A 21,189-nucleotide genomic window follows, 5' to 3' on the forward strand; every position below is an offset into this window, starting at 1 on the left:
CGAGTCACCTTTGCCAACTTTTTGCTAAACAGAAACATTCCTCCTCTTGGTGTTTCCCAATTTACTACAGCTGCATTTTAAGGTCTCTTAATGAGTTTGTAATACAAATAAACGTGTTCTCCTGGTATTTCGTAATGTTAACTTTCTAATCAGAATATCAGGTGATAGTAAATCATGTCCCATCTTGGCCAATGTGGTTCTCAGCTGTTCGCTGAGCAGATGAGGGGTACTGAAATTCATGAATTTGTTCTTAGTCACTTGTTTTTAGTCACTTGGCCCTCACCACATTTTTCAATTCTTTGCTGCTGTTATCCCCATTTTGTCTTCTGTTCTTCTTGTGATCTGTCAGCATCATCTGCCCTTCCACCTGTGTTCAGCTCAGGTTGCCTTCTCCTCTGCCCCGCTCCTGGGTCCACCTGAAACTGGAGACCTGGGGGACAGAGGTAACAGGGAGGGAGGTATCCACACTCCTGGTATCTACTGGGGTTTCTGACGGGTGAAGGAAGACATGGGGAAAGGATCTACTAGATCACAAGGCAGTTCAGTTTGTTATCCAGATAAAGTGTGCAGTCAGGTGGATTCATCAGTGGGAGAAATGGAGTAATGGGCGTGTGGGTTGTGCCTAGGGTCTTCTGCAGCTGTGTTGGCAGCCTCCCACAAGGACTGAGCTAGTGCATACTCTGTGTTTTGTGTAGCTACGTGCTGCTTGAAGCCTCTACAGATGTACTGGGTCAGTGTTCTGGTGAGTATTAGAAAAGCCACTTTGAGAGGCAAAAACTTAAAGTAAATCAATCTCAACCTGGACCTTAGTTGTATATCTGTGCAGACCACATAGAAACCAATTTATTAAAACAGGGGAATCAGCAATTAGCCATTTACATGATTCTATGGGAGGTTTAATATTACAGTGTAGCTGTTACTTATTAAGGAATAACTTGCACTAAATAAGCTCTGACATGGCATGGAAAGTGGAGCTCAGTCTGGTCACAGCACTGACCTAAGAAATGGCAATGCTGAAGAATTCAGCTGAGCTTTGCCATCTGAGTTGTGCATTCTTTTATCTCTGTTTAAGAGGCATTTTACTTTTAATTGTGTAGTTTAGGTAGGCTGCATAGAATCAATAACTTTTACAAGTAGCAGACTGTTTTTCTTCCAGAAGAAAAGGATATTTCTGTAGATTTAGATGATCCTTATTACCAAATTGCAAAATCACTACCGTAGAGAATTTTACTCAGATTGTACGTTCAGTTTCCAAAGAGAGGATTTAATATTTCTTGGGTGTGTTTTTGTTTTCTGGAAATACTTAACAATTGTACAACTTGTTGCACAGCATCCTTTTAAACATTCACACCTGAAAGCTTTTTATTACAAGGAGAAGACCATTGTTTGCTGAGAAGCATAGTAGAATTTTCCAGTGGCACAAATCTTGCTCTAAATCCTGTTTTATCAAGAACTCAGTTTTCTCAGTAGGGCATCAGAAGTGATGGGAGAATCAACAGGTATTTGTGCTTAGTTTTCATCTTCAAACCACAGAGAAACTGTAGTTTCTGTAATAAAGCGTCATCCATTTTGTTAGAGAAAAAAGCACGCTTTTAAAATGGCATTTTATTCTCATTTATAATCTTAGTTTAAATGAAAATTACATATGAGAGTGCCAAGCTTACGCAGATTTACCTTTGCAACTTCTAGAATATGCTTTCTCAAGAGACTACAGAAAATTACAGGTATGCTGTGCTGTCTCAATGTCTGCCTAAGGGGAGTTTTGCCCTCCAATAAATAAGAGTCTACAGATCATAAATCAGCATTTTATCATCAGCCACCAGGTGACTCTCAAATGTCAAGAAAAGGTGCATGATAACTCCCAGATTTCTGTTGATGGCAGTAGCTGCCATCATGTTATGTTAAGCAGAATTTTGCAAGAGGCAAATGTCACCTTTCCTAAATCTTTCAAGTGTATGCTTTGTGCCTTTTAAATTGAGGCTCTATAAATCCAAATCTAAAATTTGGACTAAAATCTTTGTTGAAACCAAATAGAAGTGTTTGGAAGAGTAGGATAAGCTGGAGAAGTCTTGGCATTGGAGGAGATGCCCAGCTTGGACTGATGTCTAATGACAGCGAATGTTTCGGTGGGGAGCATGAGGAGATCAGCTGTTCTGCAGCATAACCGTGATAGAAGGGGTTATTGAATGCATTTCTCATGTTCATGGGTATCAGCCTTTGGAAGTGCCATAAACAAGTCTGTGTAACGCATTGGTGGTGGTTTGTGTTGTAGAAAGAATTGTTGTGAAAACAGTTTTAGAAACTGGAACTGCAGGAGCTCTGTTTATTGCTGAGGTGATTTTTTTTTTGTCTTTATTTAAAACAAAACAACTCTTTTTTTCTCTCTCTCATCCTCCCCCCTCAGCATCCTCCTCCTTTCTCTTTTCCAGTTTTGCCACTCACAGCATCGTGTCACTAAACCATGAACTGACACAGAGAAAAGTAAGTTAATTGTGCATCGCTGGCTATCTGATTAAATCCACTCTTCTGCATTTAGACTGTAGTGGATTTATGAAGATGAAGTAAAGGGGAAGAAATGACATAGCTATGGAGGGAAAAATGAGTATTAACATCTTCTCAACAACAGTCTGATGAAATGTTATGTTTAAGCTACCTGGCTGTTTTCAATTACTCATGAAACAGCATGGGTTGGATGTAATTCTGTTTGCTAGTGCTTGCTAAATGCTTTTTAAGTACTTTTAGATGACCCAGTTTTAGGGTTGATATAAGGAACCTGTAATTGTTGAATGCAAAAGAAACACTCTAAAAGGGCTCAGCAAAACTCCTGAATCAGGCTGCGTTCTCCAGGAAACGTGGGACTCGTGTTTTAAAATGCCAGATGCCTATTTACTTACACAAGTGAAAATGTGATTGTATGTCGTTAATGAAGTAAATAAGTGGAGCAGATCAGTAGGTGAATATTTAAGAGGCTCTTTAGATGATTACGCTACAAAAACTGTGCAGGAGGAGGAAATATCAAGCTACTGACAGCTAAATCAAGCATCAGTAATGCAGATAAGCTTGTCATCGAGATTCCTACCCACATGTGAGGAGAGAACTGGGACGAAATTGTTAAAGATTTTTTCAGTCTTCACCCTGAGGTTTTTTTTTTCTAAATAATCAAATCTAACTTTGCTTAAATTTAACAAAATAGAGCAAATTAAAGAAATAAAAGTAATACTGGAAAGCTTCAGTCTGAAGAGAATGTGCTTTGGAAGGCTCGAGCCTTTGACACCAGGGTTAGATCAGAGATACTGCTCTGCCAATTCAGTTGCTAGCTGTGAAGGGCTTTATTGCTCTTTCTGCATCTTAAGGCTTGAACTTTAAAACAGTTTCTGTGAAAGTAGTGAGGAAGGAATTTTCAAAAGCGCAAAAATTTGCTCAGAACCTTATTTTTAGTGTGCCAAATCCCAATTGCCATACACAGTGCGTATTTGGAGTACATGAGCGGTCTCATCGACTGCATCTTGCCTGATGAATACTTAATAACACTTAAGTGGTTGATTTTCACGGATCCACACCTTTTCTAGAGGAGTATTTTGTTTTGTAATGCAATTTCCATCAGTTAAAGTAGATAAAAGTTCACTAGTGAAGAATCACGAGTGCTAGCTAGCATACTGAAGCTATTTACTCCTTGGACAGAGATGCAATAAAAAACTCAGCACTTTTTCTGTAGTCTATATTTAGCCTACATCCCCCACCACCGCGGAATGGGTTTTACTTACGTTACCTTGAACCTCATACCCATTTAGTCCAACACAGTGCACAATGAGGTCAGCCTTCTGATGTGTGAGGGTTTCATTTTATGGTCACACTTGAGCAGGCAACAAATCATGGGTGAACTTTGGTTCCTCCAGGTTCTTGTTAGCGTCCTTGGTCCTAGCAGCGTTGCACCTCGCAGCTGGAGTGGAGAGCGCTGTCATGTTTCCTAATCTGCTGCGACTTCTAGGTGTATGTTCCCAGTTCAGCTGGTCCTGCCGTGTGGTGAGACAGCGGATGAAGAAGTGGAGAAGGCGAAGAGGTAAAATAGATGGGTACTTCTGCAGGGGTGGCATTCATGAAGCTTGCTGTGATCCAGGACTCTGGCTTTGACATCAAACTCCCCGGCAGCCACGCTGCCTGCCGAGCAGCCGGGAAACATGCACGAGCACTGTGTGTCCTGGCTGAAGCAAATGAGGAGCTGCATAGGTGAAGGTAAAATAAAAGATGTAGTGGCTTGGAGACACGAGTCGCTACCTTTCCTTCCCCTTAGGCAGATCCTGGAGAGTTCACTCCTGTTAAGCCCAGAACGTAATGTCTAGCAACTATTTTATGCTTTATGCTTTAAGTAGAGACTGAGTGTTCTTTCCTAGTTAAACAGGAAAGCTTTCCTTATCTCTCCAGACATCTCTGGAGTGCACAAGGTGAATCTTTTAAAACTTCAGCTTCCACGAGTTCTCTAATATTTTGATGCCAGTTGTGTTACTGACATGTTTCCCTGCTCTTGTTGTATGAAACATGTCTCTGCTGGAGGACAGTTTTTGCTTTGTGGATTGCAGACTTTCTTTCCTTGATGGTTTGAAGATTGTTTTCATGGAAGTAGTTCCAAATATTTAATTTCTCAGTTTGTGGATGGATCCATTTATTGTAACTGTTGGGATTCTCTTTAGTGGAAATTAACACAAACTGTGACATAGCTTGGCTTGACTTTTCAACCACAGACCACAGTTACATGAGCTGAAATAACTCATTACTGAAATCATCTGTAGTTAAGAGAAGCTTTCTGTCAAGTGGATTTGCAGAGAGCAGAGCACAATTACAGCCTGGGGAGCAGTGTAACGCAGAGCAGTTACTCCACTGGAGCAGGACGTATGGCGAGCCGTCGTCTGAGCCTGCATCTCCAACTTGACAGCCGTGATTGCTTATCTCCAGTGTGTGCTGTGAGATAGGGTGATGCTGCAGGCAGAAAGAGGTGACGGTGTTACTTGGGAGGGAGCTGATGTAAGAGTGCATTCTTTTAATGCTGTGTGTTACTGATACTTATTCTTAGAAAATGTATTAAAAATCTGAAAGTTGTTAAAAAAGGTACGGTATGATGTGAGGTCTATAGAGCCTGCCTTGCCTGAGCTTCTCTACTCACTGTTGGTGGCTTATTTCCAAGAAGGTTCAGAGATGATTTAATTACCATCGGCGTGCAAGTGCCTGCATGAGTGGGGAATTTCTGGTGGAGAGCTATTTAATTTAGCAGCAGAATGAATGATAAGGTCAGTTGGAGCAAAAATAAAAACAGGTTGGGGGCCATAAATACCTTTTCCCAAGGAAGGGATATTTGCAATCAGGATGACCGAGCAAAGGTGATTGAATGTAACAGCTCTGTGTACCACTGAAGATGGTGGCTTGTCCCAGCTGCTGGGTTGGAGGTAGAAGCCTCATGAGGAAGATCTCACACAGTGGTAAAAGGGACTCCCTGGCCATAGGGAGGCAAATGTAGGTTTGCTAAATGTAGAGGAGGTTTGCCTTTGTTGGCCTTACTGCCCTTGATATGTTCCATGTTCCATACTTTCTCTTCTCCCTCACACCCCCCCCGCCCCCCGCCTTTTTTTTTTTTTTTTAAAATAAAAACCCATGATGATGTGTGTGGGAGATCCTGTCTCTATTGTGATCCTTGCTTACTCCAGTTACTTCTTGGCATCTCAATCACTAGTTGTTTACGTGCTTTTAACTGGGAGCTGTAGTTGTGCCACTCGTTCAGTTCCTGGCACAGTTAATTAATGGTAGGCTTAGAAGGAGATGTGCTTCTATGCTCGTTTTTAAGAGTTGAGAATAAACCTGTGAAAGGTGGTTGTTTCTTATGGTATTTATATAAGATGGAAAGATGGGAAGGCAGGTGTAATAATACTATGTATTGATTTTTCATTTAATCAGTCCTGAAGGTAGTTTTTCTGTGGCATTGTGTATTGCTTGTGGATGAATCTACTCACAAAAAGATGGCTAATGTTGTAATATGACTACAAGAAGTTACTGTGAACCCTTAAATCTAGTGACGCGGTGTATCCGTGAGTTCAGCTATTTGGATTTTGTTCTAAACCTCTTAGATATGATACAGTGGAATCCTCTTAAACACAAATTCCATGTAGCAAGTGACAAAACTTAATGAAAGCATAAACTGTTACACAAATAAAACTGTCAGATGTATAATGCTGCAGCTATAAACAGCTGTGGATTTCAGCACGTTCCACGGAGTTTAGTGAGCTGGGTTAGGGCGTACATTTTTGGGGTCAGTTTTGACTATCACAGAAGAGCTTGAAACAGTACTGATAGCTTGCTAAAATAGAACTTCCTTGCTTGCAAAGAAAGCCTTTCTTGTCAATATCTTAAAATACATGCACTGCTGACAAATTGGTAGTTATCTTTATATAATGAATTGCAATTGAAAAACACTGTATGGACATTAGGTGATGCAAAGTAGTAGAAGATACAATATGTCTTCGATATAGTGCAAGAGGATTTCTCAACCGGTGTGGAACAGCACAACTAAAGAATGCTTGAATTAAGGGTGAGGTTTTTTTCTTTATGCTTTAGGTATTCTAAAATGTGTAAGGAAGTTTGTCAGCATAGTCGGAAATCATTCCAAGTGGCTTTCCCATCTGTCCTCCAGAGGAGTCTGCATTGTCGCTATTGGACTCTGTGACCAACTGGACTGTTGAAGGAGCGTGCCCGTTGTAGGTCTACCTTGGGCTGTATAGTGGGGTAGGGAGGAGTAAAGGAGGTCCTGAATACCTCTGTGCTCCTTGTAGTCGGTCCTCAGAAGGCGGCAGTGGTGATTTATCAAAACCCTCCCACAGCTGCAGATCTGGGCATCTGCGGAAGAGTTTTTGGTAAGATCTCACCACTGATGTAGCTAAGTGATGTTTCCTGCGTGCTGATGTTTTCCTGCTTTGTGCCTGGCACAAACATTTTGGAGAGGATCTTATTCATCATCATTAACCTTGCTCTGCTCAGGGATGGATGATGGAGGCTTTAGCAAAAAAAGAAAGACAACCTGTCCTCTGTTAGACAAACAAACAAGCCCCACACCATCCCATCAGGCGGTGCCGGTGCCAGCTCTGGGATGTGCGTCCAGGAGCTGCTGGAGGGGAGGATGGCAGCGCGCGGCTGCTGCCGACTGTGCTGGTGGGCACCTCGCAGGAGCAGCCGTCTCCACTTCGCAGCAGCGCGGGGCTGCGCGTGGTGCTTGCCATGGTGTGAATGGATGTGTCGACACAACTCGAGCATTCTCCTCTTCACGCTGCCTGCCTCAGCTCAAACTTTTCTGTGATGCAGCTGTATAAATATCCAAGTCCTGCTTACGTGGCCAGTGACTGCAGATACTCCTCGTGTCTGCAGCCAGATACAAAGCACATGCCTGCCAGCGCTGCCGCAGCTTGGTGATCCCTTCTTGGCTCAGCCCGTGCTGTAAAACAAAGCTACTAAAACACGTGTGGGTTTCAGAAACGCCTGAATTTTCCAGGTGGGATGCTCAGTATGTTATAGATGGATATTTGTCCTTTGGATGCTGTAAACACAACAAACATTTTTCCGGCACCGTGGTGCTTGTAGCCCACAGATATGTTGTATTGAGAGGAAGACTGCAGTTTACTTTAGCAGGCCTAAAACAGATTAAACAGTTTTTAAGTAGCTTGCATTATTTTAACAAGGTGATTTTTTTTTTTTCTGCCCAGGAGAGTTGTTCCTGTGTAAAAGTAAGGTAATTCGGATGACTTTTGAAGGCATGCGGCTCATGTTTTGTATAACGCTGAGTTTTCAGGTGACCTGCTTTGTGACCCAGTATCCCGTTCCTCTGGCAGATTTGTAAATGTTCATAGTACAAATTTGCAATGCAGGACACGCTCTTCCTTGCTGCTGGAAGGAGGATGTTTGCTGCCACCAGAACAGGACAGATGCCCGCCGCCCTTGTTGCATCGTTACTGGCAGGCAGCATGCTGAGAGCTTGGCAGTGTGGGAGGCTGAACTGCTCAGCTTCCATCAAAGAAGCTGAAGCAAGAAGAGCAAGGAGAGGAAAGGTGAGGTTTTATGGTGGTGAAAAAGCCTGGTTGTTGGCCTAGTTCTGCTCAGTCACTGATCCACTGTGGACCAAAGATCCTAAAGAGGAGCTTTCTACAAGTCTTCCAGAACACCGTCAAGGGGGAAATAATGGCTGGTGCTGCAGTGGCGGTCCTCTCGGAGGAAGAGCTTTTAGGAAAGACAGGTATTCCTATTTTGTGTAATTTATGGGGAAGGCTATTTTGTGTAATTTATGAAGACTGCACTGTCAGCAAGTTCGCTGATGACACAAAACTGGGAGGAGTGGCTGACGCACCGGAAGGCTGCGCAGCCATTCAGAGGGACGTAGACAGGCTGGAGAGTTGGGCGGGGAGAAACTTAATGAAATATAACAAGGGCAAGTGTAGAGTCCTGCATCTGGGCAAGAACAACCCCATGTATGAGTACAAGTTGGGGACAGACCTGTTGGAGAGCAGCGTAGGGGAAAGGGACCTGGGGGTCCTAGTGGACAGCAGGATGACCATGAGCCAGCAGTGTGCCCTTGTGGCCAAGAAGGCCAGTGGCATCCTGGGGTGTATTAGAAGGGGTGTGGTTAGCAGGTCGAGAGAGGTTCTCCTCCCCCTCTACTCTGCCCTGGTGAGGCTGCATCTGGAATATTGTGTCCAGTTCTGGGCCCCTCAGTTCAAGAAGGACAGGGAACTGCTAGAGAGAGTCCAGCGCAGAGCCACGAAGATGATTAAGGGGGTGGAACATCTCCCTTATGAGGAGAGGCTGAGGGAGCTGGGTCTCTTTAGCTTAGAGGAGACTGAGGGGTGACCTCATTAATGTTTATAAATATGTAAAGGGCAAGTGTCATAAGGATGGAGCCAGGCTCTTCTCAGTGACATCCCTTGACAGGACAAGGGGCAATGGGTGCAAGCTGGAACACAGGAGGTTCCACATAAATATGAGGAAAAACTTCTTTACAGTGAGGGTGACCGAGCACTGGAACAGGCTGCCCAGAGAGGTGGTGGAGTCTCCTTCTCTGGAGACATTCAAAACCCGCCTGGACGTGTTCCTGTGTGATATGGTCTAGGTAATCCTGCTCTGGCAGGGGGATTGGACTAGATGATCTTTCGAGGTCCCTTCCAATCCCTGACATTCTGTGATTCTGTGAAGGCTTGCACTGCCCTGCTCCTGCTCAGCGGAGGGGCGAGGATCTCTGCTGAAACCTCCAGCAGTGGAGTCATCCTTGAGCCGTATCAGCTTCAATTACAAAAATCAATTGCTAGGACTTCATTAAACCAAACACTGTATTTTAAAGTTTATAAAAGTTACTTTTAGCAGTCGTGAAGAAAGATCAGTTTGTTTTTGTAGAGTATATTAAGTGTAACATTGATTTTGACTTGAAGGTGTCCAAAAACAGAATTTAAGGCAAATAAAATGGGCATGAAGGGATGTGTTTTGCTTGCATTCATAAAGATGGTACTTCAGGGATTTATATGAAATAGAAAACCTTCTGCAAGTTGCATGAAATGTAATAAATTGTGCCTGAAAACACCCCCAGTTTGACTATAAAGGCCTTATCTCACCTATGTAAAATATTTATGCGTAAATGCATATTTTATATTTTTCCTTTACCATCTTTGGGTTGCTTTATACTTTCATAAATGGCATCTCTGGTGTTTACTTGTAGTGGAGGCAGCAAAAAATCTTCGTACGTTTTATTTAATGTTATTACTTTGACTTTTCTTTTGGTTTATTTTGGGTTTAAGGAGGAGCAAAAAGGCTGGTTAGAGAGTGCTAGAGCGATAAAAGCAAAACTTGAAGACCTGGAAATTTTTCTTGAAGATCCTTGTTTAATTGGGACTTATCCCTCAGACAGATGAATCCAAAGTTTTTCATGGTGTTTTACAGGTCGCTGTTCTTTGGCTGCCACATCTACCCCACTCTGAACTGTATCTAGTGTAGTCTAAGAGGATGTGACTTACAGTATCTGATTTTTAAGGCATTTGTCACTGATTCTGTGGTTAAAAGACCTAAAAAGTTCTTGAGTTTTATAGTTGAGCAAAATATTGTCTGAACATACTAAGGTGATGCTGTCTTGGCATTTGGTAGCGATGTGGTTGCTGTAGGAATACGTGTCCTGTTTTATTGTTCATGTTTCTAAAAACGTTCAGTATTTTGAGTGTTTTCAATAAAATCTTCAAGAGTGATTCAAGTTTGGGAGACACTTCAGTGAGTGATTTAAGGCTCAAACTGTTTATTGAAGAGAAGGTGAAAGGGTGACATTCCTGTTGTTTAGAAATACTTAAATAAAAGAAAGATATCAATTTAGGAAAAAAGCAAAGAAGAAAGCTACAGGAAAAGCCAAAATTGATAGACAATTTGCGGAGAAAACATACAAAACGTGTTTACAGGAGGTAATTAGTGGTTGATGCAGGTTTTTTTAAGGGACTTAGCAGATCAAGGATGCGGTGGTTTTAGCAGCTTTTCACCTTAAAATTTTGTAGTTACCAATTTTGTCGCAGCATGCTTTGGACTTGCTGAAGTTGAAAGATTTATAAAAGGATTCCCCCCACTTTTCCCTGTGCCCTTCCAGTGATGCTTCTGATTCAACCCTTCGCTGTCCCACCTCGTTGCATTGATCTGTTTGTTTTCAATGGTATAGCCAAGGTGAGGTAAAGGCTATAGATGCTGGTGCTGGGGGACGTCCTGCTCTTGCCACCAGCCCCTGCTTCTCTTGTGCCGGTACCAGTGTGTGCTTGGTGTGGTGGTGGTGAGTCACTCCCAGTGCCTAATTAGCAGCTCTGCCAGTGCTGACAACAAAAATTTTGGCTGGCAACAAAAATTAGAGGAGCTTTTAGCTCTTTGCACTAGCTTAACGGGAGTGTTGTTGGCGCTGGAATAGAAGAGGGACCCGTGCAATCAGAAGTGAGAAATGGGATGGTGCTCTTTGGTGGCAGTGCGCATTGGGTTAGTTCAGTTGTCGTGTGAGCTGCACCCTTATTTCCAGAGACCCGGAGCACCCTGCCAAAGCAGAGGCAGGGAGGTCACCAGCTGAAGGAGCCATCCGGACAGTTGTGCCTCCCAGCCAGTGAATTAATCCTGTGGTTTCAGCAGATTCAGTGAAATGGATAAATTTAAGACTGTTGTAATGCACTTTACTTTCCAAATATCTCAGTGAAATGTTTGCTGAGTTAGTCATCTAGAAAGAGGCAGAGGGTGGGCAACTCCTACGACTCCTACACTGCAAGTGATGTGGGAGCTGCAGGATTACACTCTTGTGGTATCTCATTCTTAAGCGTTTTTTTCAGGCAAGGCATTGCTGAAGAGGAGAGGGTTTGGCTTTTTTTTTTTTGCTTGCAGGCATGGTCTGTGTTTTATCACCTCTTTCTTGAGGAAACTATGAATTTCATAATCCTAAATCCACAAACTTTTGGGATCCTGCTGGTCATTTCTTGATCAATTATCCTTTTGGGATGAAGGACTAATTTTTCAAGCTGTTGCAAGAAGAAGATTTGCAGTGTGGCTATTTGAAATGTAAAGGAATTGTGGTGTTCTGGTTAAACTACTATTTCCCTGGATGCTGGGACTGACTGATCCTCCAGGGTAAGGAAGTAGAAGTTGAGCAAGGGTGAAGAGAGCTGTTGCTATAGGTCTTGCTGTGCTCCCTGGGCTTGCTGAGCTAGTGAGACTCTGCACTGTAAGCTTGGTGCTTTCACTTTTTTGGAAGTGGGCCTTGTATATATTAAATAAAATATTAAATTTCATCCCATTAGTGTTAGTCTCTCCAAATAAATAGTTTAATAGCAACTTGGGACTGGCTGTTGAGCCGTGATAGCAGTGGCTGGTAAAGCAGGGTAGTTCTTACTTAGCTGAAATAAACCTGAGCATTGCAGGAGATCATTAAGCTAGTTAATTCCGATCTCAAAGTAAAACCTTTTTAAACTTCCAGTAACTGAGAATTATCTAATACTTCAAATTCTAAACCATAGGTTTCTGGCTTTTTCCAGGAAGGGAAAAAACCCAAACTTATTAACTTACCACAGGAGGAAAAACTTGCGCCCGACCAGTCTGGATGGTCTGTTGGCTCTGAATGAATCCAAATTCTTTATTGACATTCAGACTGCAAAATACAACAGATACCTAAAAAGCGGTTCATTTTCATATGCTATTGCTAACGTAGCTGTTTGAATGCTCATTTACTTATCACATGAGACCAGAATACAGATTTATGCTGTAGGATTCATGCCCTGTGTTTGAGATGGCTTTTTGTATCTGTGTAAATATTGTTTAGAAGAGGAGAACAAACTTCTGATTGTAAAAGTACCTTGAGCTTAGGGATGTTTTCATAAAAGCCTAATTTTTATTTTTGCTATTTCTTAGGGTTGTGAAGCCCCACATGTACGCTTGTGATATCTGTGGCGTTACGGTAATGGAATTATTCTAAATTCATTTTAGCTGTTTGTAAAGCAATTTTGTGAGTACCCGTAGAAGAGGATTGTGCTGACTTAACTAAATCGGTCTCTGAACTGGTATGATTTACGTGAGCCATAGGTTGATGGACATGCTGGTAAGAGGTGGGGGTGGGACTGGATGAAAAGTGGACGCGTGGGAGCAGAGGCTCACTCCGGATCCATTGCTGGGGCGATTGCATTGCTCCTCCGAAGCAGCCGGGCGGTGGCAGGTGAGCCCGGCGCTGCCAGGCGCGATGCATCTTCTGGAGCTTGGGGTGTACTGATGCTCTGGGTACAGCGGGTCTTCCCTAGTTCCTGCAAGAGACAAAAACACCTGGATTGTGTATTTCTGCTTTTCATTGGAAAACACAAGTCACTAGAGTTTGAGATCACAGCTGGAGCGGGCATCGGTCCGTGGCTTCTGTGGATGTGGGTAATGGAGTAACGGGTACCTGTAGCCTTTTACTGCGAGAAAATCACTTTCTCGTTAAGGCTGCAGTGCGGGATCGTGTGTGAACGCAAGGGGCTTTCAGTTGCACAGGAGTAATATTCTGTTGTGAAAAGTTGATAGAACAGAAGAGGTTAAGGAAGCTTCTCAGCTCCCCTCAAAACAAAAGCTCTCTTCTCAGCCCTGGGTTTAGTGTTTAATTAGTTTGGATTATGGTTTGATTTAAAGCGGGTGAAGGGATAACGAGTTCATGTGATCTGGAGGTTTGAACCTTTTGCTGCTATTTGTACTTTTTTGGTTAATAATGTATCCTTTGCTAGAAGGATGACTCCTGGGTTAACAGGATTCCTTGCTGTAAAACATTTTTTAAGAAAGAACAGACTTTTTTTGCAAACTTCATACCAGATTAGAGTTGCCAGACAGCAGGGCAGAATAAAGGAGAGAGTGGTTTATTGTGAAATCCACTTCTGTTTAGGAAAAAATAAATTCCATGCAATACCTAATCCAGTGGTGTTATATTTTTTTCTTCTTCCTCTAAGCTAGAGAGGCAGCATAATTTTATATACTTCATATTGAAAATTCATTGAAATGCACTCTGGATTTATTTATTTTTACTATCTCATCAGCAGAATATACTTTTTTACATGAATGTATTTTATAGATATATTAAAAAGCAGGTTAAAACGAATGTTTCTGAGGAATTGTTTTATTTGTTAGCATAATATATATGCTTTTAATGCAATTTAGATTGTATCTAGCGAAAACTGAGCTTGAAATTCAGAAGCTGGTGCTTGTTCTTGTAAATAATGCACACTTCAAGTCAACACTTTGTGTCATTATCTTGAGCAATGGTTTAGCCTTGATGTATTTCAAAACACATGTATTAGATAATGTGCTGTATATGTATATGGTTATTTATGGATATATAAACTTTCTAATTAGATATTAATGTTAAAATAATATCAGAATGTTTGCTGGAGATGTCTTCCTTGTTCTGCCCTTTAATCAAGACACGGTGTTAATACTGCATATAAAAAGTGATATGCAGGTACTAGAATTTGTCGACTTTTAGTGAATCAGGTAAGCACTTTGTTTATGACTTGAAGTTCTTTTCCTTCAGAATGGTATATTAAATAATATGTAAGGTAAATTTAAGAGGATATGTTTTGTAGCAAGCAGTTTATTGTGTGTGATTGTTGAGAAGACAACTTTTTTTTTTTTGTATTTAAAGGAAGCTGGTCCTGAAAATGTCTTAGCAGAGCAAATTACCTGATTGAAGAAAATGTATTTGATACTCCTTATTTCAGAAATTGAGCTGTTTGTGCAGTCATTTAGAAAGACTGAGCTAGCAGCGGTGTCTGGAGAGCATGTCCTTTGTCTAAATGAAAAACCCACCCTGAGAAAGGATTTTTATTGGGATATTTTGGGAGAGAGCTTAGACATCTGTTCTGCTGTCTTTACTGTTACACCCTCAGTTGAGTGTTTCCTTCTCTGTCCTTCTGTGATACACATGGATGATGATCAGTGCCTTCTATTGTGAAAGGACTTCCCACAGATGGAAGAAACCGGTAGAAAAAAATCTCTTGCCAGCTTCTTTTGCTAGCCTTTATCTGTCTCAGTTGCATGGAGCTTATGTGTAAATGCAAATTTAGTAGTTATTGTTTCTTGAATTATACTTGGTTGTTAGTCATTGCTGAGATTCATAATGGTGACATTTTGATAAAGTCACAGCGTGCAGATGTGTTCATCTACTTCCATATGAAGAAACTTGTGTTCTTTTAAGTACATTTAAAGGACCTTTCTGAATTCAAAATACCATTGTGTAAGAGGTTGCTGTGAAGCTGGTTATTTTGTTTTCTTAATGTAATTCCACTCACAGCCTTAATTTCATTTCTTCTATAGTTAAAAGAACTGAGTTGCCGCCTGATTACACCTGTAGTGCCCTAATACTGTAAGTCTCCTGTACTGAAATTAAGATGAGAGTTTGTAGCATTTATCAAGAGGATCTTTGGTTGTCCCGGTAGGATGTTGCATTTCCGATGCTGAAAATCCTCAAGAGCTGGGATTTGCGCTGCAACTTACTCTGGCAGCTGCCGTGCAAGGAACTCCCCCTTTGCAGTGGTCTTTTGAATGTTGTCCATCAGCAGTTTCCAGATAGCTGCTTGGGGAAAGTAGATACCTGGATGGCTAACTTACAGTCACCCACAAGTACTGGAGCTTGCTGATTTGGAGGTTAAAGTCTTTGCTAGTGTATGCAGTGTAATTGGAACCTTGCCTTGTCGTGTCATATATTGATTGCTTGCATATGTTGGCTAAGCCTGCACCATACCTTTACTCATCTGGCTTTCATAACCCCTCATCCGTGGTGAAGCTGTGCAGATGTGCAATCCCTCGAGGGATGGTGAGGTGTAATAGTGGGGACTTGGTAGTGTTAGGTTGGTCTCGATGATCTTAAAGGTCCTTTCCAACCAAAACGATTTTATAATTCTGTGATTCTATAGAACAGGCGTTGATGTACAAGCTAATTGACCCGTGCTTTCCTCTTCTACAGTTGCACTGTGAGGTACACGGCAGAGCAAAAACATTAACTTTCTCAACCAGGACTTGCCTTAATGATATAGCACATACTTTAAAGCTTTTTAGCAGGGGAGCGTGCAGGTGTTTCAAGAACCACTGACATTACTTTGCATGCCTAAACTATTCTCTGTAGGTAAAACCAAGGAAATGCAGCTCATGGCATTGGTCTTCTGAGGTTGTCCAAGCAGTGCTGTTTCTCTAGGTAATGTTCTAGGTGGTACCTACACAGAATTTGACATGAAAAGGAGCTAGATTTAGTTACAAACTTGCCAGATGCTAAAATAAAAGTGATGATCTGAGGGAAATGTTTTCTTAATCTGGTATTTGGGGATTAATTATTCTTTTGAGTTCTGTATGTTCTAGTTGTTTGCTAGGTATACTGTGAGCTGAGCAAAGTGAGGCTAATCTGTTCACATCAAATATTTGTCTGCACTCTTCCTGTGCCTTTATTTTGCATGTATGTAGGTGTTGACTGATAGTAAGGAAAACAGTGGGTAAACAGTGAAAAAAGCTTATTTGTAAGATTTTAATATGCATCTAAGAAGGAACCTCTGGCATGGAGTAGAATAGTGAAGTTTACAGAGGCACAGTTTCAGCTACGATTTTGGAGGAATGCTTATTGATGGTAGAAAGAGCCACTTCTGCCAAAGTGCTAGTGCTGCCGCTGCTGAAGGACATGAGATGTGCTGCTGTTTCCACAATGCAAAATAATCTGCTTCCTTGCTAGAAGCCTGTTTTCACATTTCCCTTTTTTCTTTCCTGGAGCTTTGTGCATGAGGAAACTGGGGTAATTATCCTCAGCTGATACTGTCTCCAGCTCACCTCTGCATTGCCCAGTGAATCCTGCTATCCTGTTGTCACTTGTGTAGTTATAAAGATGTATGAGACCCCAGCCTCCATGTAATACAGCTCTGGGCAGCGGTGGGTTTTCACTCGAGTTACTTTGCACACCAACACCAACATGTCAGATGCAGTTTACACTGTTTGAATGAACACCAGCCCTCCAGCAGGAACTTTTAAAAACGTTACTCAATAAAATTCAGTGCAGGGTTGAGATAGCGAAGATAATCCTCCGCTTGCTTGTAGAACAGGTGTACGTTATATAGAACAGGATGGCACTGGGGATGGTTTTTGAGGCTTATGGTTAGGAGGGAAAGAAATTTGCGTCTCGGAGTGTGTGCCAGATTTCATTGTCTTGGGCTAGATTTGAGCTGAAATTCCTGTGCGCTTTGTGGGGAGGAATCTGCTCTGGTCTCTGAGACCGCGCTGCCAGTTTTACAGCTCAAATAGCGATTCCTCGTCCTCACGCACCTTTTGACTCCTGTAAGCTTTGAAGAAACACAGTTTGTAGAAGTGTAATTTCTCTTCGGTTCTCCTTGAGCTGACCCAGCCCCCTGGTTAATTTGCTGCATGCTGTAACATTAAGCCTGATAAAACTGAGTGTGCTGAGCTCTAAACCTGCATTTGCTATCAACCCTAAAAGTCAAATCAATAACTTGACGAACTGCAGTTCCTTATCCAGAAGGAAGCGTCGTGCTGGTGCGACATGGCTCATGGGCTGGGGAGAGGAGCACAGCTGGGCAGCCCTGTCGTGTCCTGGCATTTGGGTTGGCTCACGTCGCAGCCTCAGGAGAGGCGGCTCTGCCGCAGCCTTTCCGTGCGGGGAAGAGGGTGGCAGGAGGAAGAGTGCTCTCTGAAAGAGAGCTCTGTCCTGCTCCGTAATAGGGAGATAACAAAACATGTGAATCTCAACAGTGCATCCTTCTCCTGCGGAGTCAGCATCCCTTACATCCATCAGCCTTGCTGGGTGCTGCTTCCCTGCCCAATGTCATGACCTGATCCTCTGTAAGGTGTTTTGTCCATAAAGACAGAGAACGATGTTGTGCTTTTCCTAATGGCAAACATTTGGTGGAAATCTTGGCCAACCCTTTTGATACTGTTTGTTTGGCTTTGGCTGGGAGCATCTGGGTGAGGAGAGGAGGAGGATTAAGGCTGTGTTTGGGGGCAGCTTGGAGCTGTGCAAGGCTCACGCAGGAAATTCGTTGGGGATTTAATTACACAGAGATATTAGGAAATGAGAAACTTGCCAGTGCTGGGGAGGGAGAGCTGCCCCCTGCACAGGGCTCTCTAGCGGCCTCGGTTTTCCAAAACAACCAAACTCTTTTTCCGTATAAGAGAAGAGCCACAGAGCGGTGATTTCTTGCATCGCTCTGTAGGTGCAGAGGTGTGCGTAGCAGAGCCTGCCTGTGAAGGGTAGTACGCAGAGGGGTCTGAGGTTAATGGATGGTATGGATTTATGGATAATTTTGGTTACACTGGCCAGTTCCTGAGTTCAAACCTCTTGCCATTAAAGAGGGACTCTTTTACATTTAGCTTGAAACACTGTACTGTGTGGCCAAACAGTAGGACAGCAGGGTTCAATGCATCATCAGCTCATAGACCATCAGTCAAAACCAGTAGTGCTTACATCATTAGATGTGAGATCATCACAGAACAAAATTGATAGAGGGAACTAATTATGCAGCTTTTATATTAATCCAAATATCTCTGGATGTGATGATGAGTCTAGTAGAACACTTATAAAATTTTTAACATATGATGTTTTACCTCACTGGAGAAAAAAGTCTTCTAGAGTGGTTTTAAATTCTGTTCCCTTGGCTGCTGAGGTCTGATAGCATGCTGCGCTGTCTGTGAAAGCTGCGTTTGGGGAGGTTTGTTTTTTTTGTCACTGTAAGTCAGTCATTTATTAGTGTTGCTATGAGCCTGCCTCTCACTGGGTAGTTGCGTGTCTTCTGGAGGGTTTTGAATTAAACAATGCAGAAAAGTGAAGAGATGCTGATGTATTTACCAGAAAAATGATTCATATTTTTCATGTAATGTTATTTCCATTTGAACTTTCATAGAATCACAGAATGGTTTGGGTTGAAAGGGACCTTAAAGATCATCTAGTTCCAACACCCCTGCCGTGGGCAGGGACACCTTTCCACTAGACCAGGTTGCTCAGAGCCCCATCCGTCCTGGCCTTTCCACAGAGTTAGAATGATAGTAAGAAGCACTGGAGCACGTAGACAAACTTTTTGTGATGACTGGGGAAGTTTGAGCTTCAGCATCTTCAGGTTGTGCAGCTTCAGCATCTTCAGGCTGGCTGACAAATGTGGTGGAGGTGATGTAGCAAGATGGAAGGCTGCAACAGTCTGTGTTTCGGTATTCTTGTTTAGTTTCCATATGTCTAACCATTTTACTTTTCTCCACATAATCGAGCACTGTAGAGATGTGGAAACCCATCAGGTGACCTGTGGTGGAAACTGTATTTAGCAGTCTTCTGTGATATGAAAGAGACTTGAGCACGGTTTAGAATTTTTCACAGCAAAGTAGATCACAGGAGCTGTTAAGTGCATGTAGGAATGACACCTTCAGCAGGTGCCTGTAACATGTACACAGCGTGCATGCAGGCAGAGGGAGGAAAAATCCTCAATTTTATGATCGGCTTGTTTCTGCTATGTTTTAAGAGGATATAGATGTAGCATTGTGTGAAAAATAACGTACCTGTTTATTCATTTTGGAATTTAAGGTCTGCTCGGAGAGGCAGGCACATCTAATCTAAATGTGTTTGCAAAAGTCAGAAATGCAAAGGCACATTTTCTTTAGGTGTGGAACATCACAGATTTATTTCATTGTTTACTCCTGTGTTGATAGATGCTGCAAAAGCTTTAGACGTGGAGGTGAAGTAGTGCTTCTTGTTCTGGGTCTCTGGGGTGTCCAGAATCAGATCTAATATGATTGGAGGCGCTGTTCTTTTTAAAGCAGTGACATCTGAAATCTGTAATTTACATACGCACACAGCTTCCACGCTGTTCAGAGACCCCAGGCAAGGCTGTCCACCGTTTCCCGGTGTTTTAAAGCCTCTGGCAATAGCCATTAGGAAAAATGCGTCACTAAAAGGCATAACTGTTGGGAATGGATTATACAAAACGTCTTGCTATGCTGGTACTCTGGAGAGCTATTGATGGATGCAGAAAACATGGACGTTTAGCTGGTGTTAGCAGATGTGTCTAAACACTGTGCCAATAGAATGAGCTATTTAAGGAGAAAAGTTGCTGCTGTTTGTTATTTCAGGTGAATGCAGAAGGAAAGTGCCTTAGGATAGCTGTGACAGAGTGATGGTTTTGAGCGTACTGACACTGATGATGATGCTCTGTTTTGAGAGTGAACGTCCCCATTGTCACGCTGCGGGAGGCAGCCGAGCTGTGCATGGGGCTGCAGGGTCACCAATGTTTGTAGCTTTGGCAGTTGTTAGGTACTGAAGGAAAAAAAAGAATAAAACCCAAGCGGTGCAGAGGGTCACAGCGTGTGCCTGGTGCTGCGTGCAGGCGTCCCAGTGGGACCCTGGGTGGCTGCAGGTGAGCCACCTCCCTGGCTGCTGGAGCAGGCAGCAGCCTTCCAGCTTTGCTTTGCTGCTTGGAAATGCTTAGGGATAGCAGCACTGCGGCTGTACCCCCATCCTGGCACGTGCTGAGGAGCACTGGGCAGGCTGGGGAGGCCGCCCGTTCTCTCCAGGTACGGCGACCAGAAGGGCGAGGACTTTTTTCCTGAAGAGTTGCAATTTTCCAGTCTTCAGCCAGCAAAGAGAGAAAAGCTCTTAAATCATTATATCTGCAAGGAGATGGAAACAAGGAAATCCACTCTCTTCCCTCCGTGATCTTCGACTGGGACAAGAGGAGACCCCTGCATCAGATACTAACGTGCCCATTCAAAAAGCGTACATAAAATGTAGTTTAAAAGAAAGCCAAAACTTGAGTTTAGCCCTAGTGACTCCTGCAAAGGGTTCCTGGCTTTTTATTTAGTTTCTGGAACAGTTTCACCTATGCTCAGAAATACTTTTTTTTTTTTTTTTAATTGCTTGGAGCATGCTGTGCTATGAGCTTCGAGAGGACCTACCCTTCTTGGCCACCACTGGATCTGTCTCATTCAGTTAAAAGGGAAAAAAAAAAAAAAGAAAAGGTGGGAGACACCTGGAAGGATGTGTTGGGAGCAGTACAGGGTGAAGGAGCTTGTGCTTGGATGCCCGCTGATGCCAGCTGAGCTGGTGCAGCTCCGGGTCTTGGGGTTGGGAGAAAAGGATGTGCTCGGCTGCTGTCACCCATGTCAGTCTGCCTGTCGCTCCAGCAGCATGAGCTTGTAATAACGAATGCTGGGGAAAGGCGCTCAGTGAAAGTGACCTTGTGAACCTTAATTGCTGACTCATTTGCATCGGCTCTGGTGCTCCCTGAAGGCTCTGTGGCCCGCTGGCTGCTAGTGGAGGCATCCTATGGGAGGGTCTTAACCTTTATTGCCATAATTCGGTTATCAGGCTCTTGTATAACAAAATATTCCTGGTCATATTGCAGTTCGGAGTCCCTTTCCTTCCTTTTCCTCTTGGATTGTACTCGCTGCTCTGACACGCACTTCAAAAGCAAATGTTATTCTGTCTGGGCACGCTCATTAGGAAAATGATGGTGGAGTTAATAGGAAAAATATTCTAATGTTCTAGACTAAGTCAAGTAAATTGAGGCTTCATTCTTTGTACCAACCCACAGCACACTGTTACATCTCTGAATTTCTTAATTTGCATGTTTTATATGTATTTTTTCTCATTATGTTAATTTTTGTGAAAAGAAATACTGT

The sequence above is a fragment of the Nyctibius grandis genome, chromosome 8 (genome assembly GCF_013368605.1).
Source record: "Nyctibius grandis isolate bNycGra1 chromosome 8, bNycGra1.pri, whole genome shotgun sequence".
In the NCBI taxonomy this organism is placed as follows: Eukaryota; Metazoa; Chordata; class Aves; order Nyctibiiformes; family Nyctibiidae; genus Nyctibius; species Nyctibius grandis.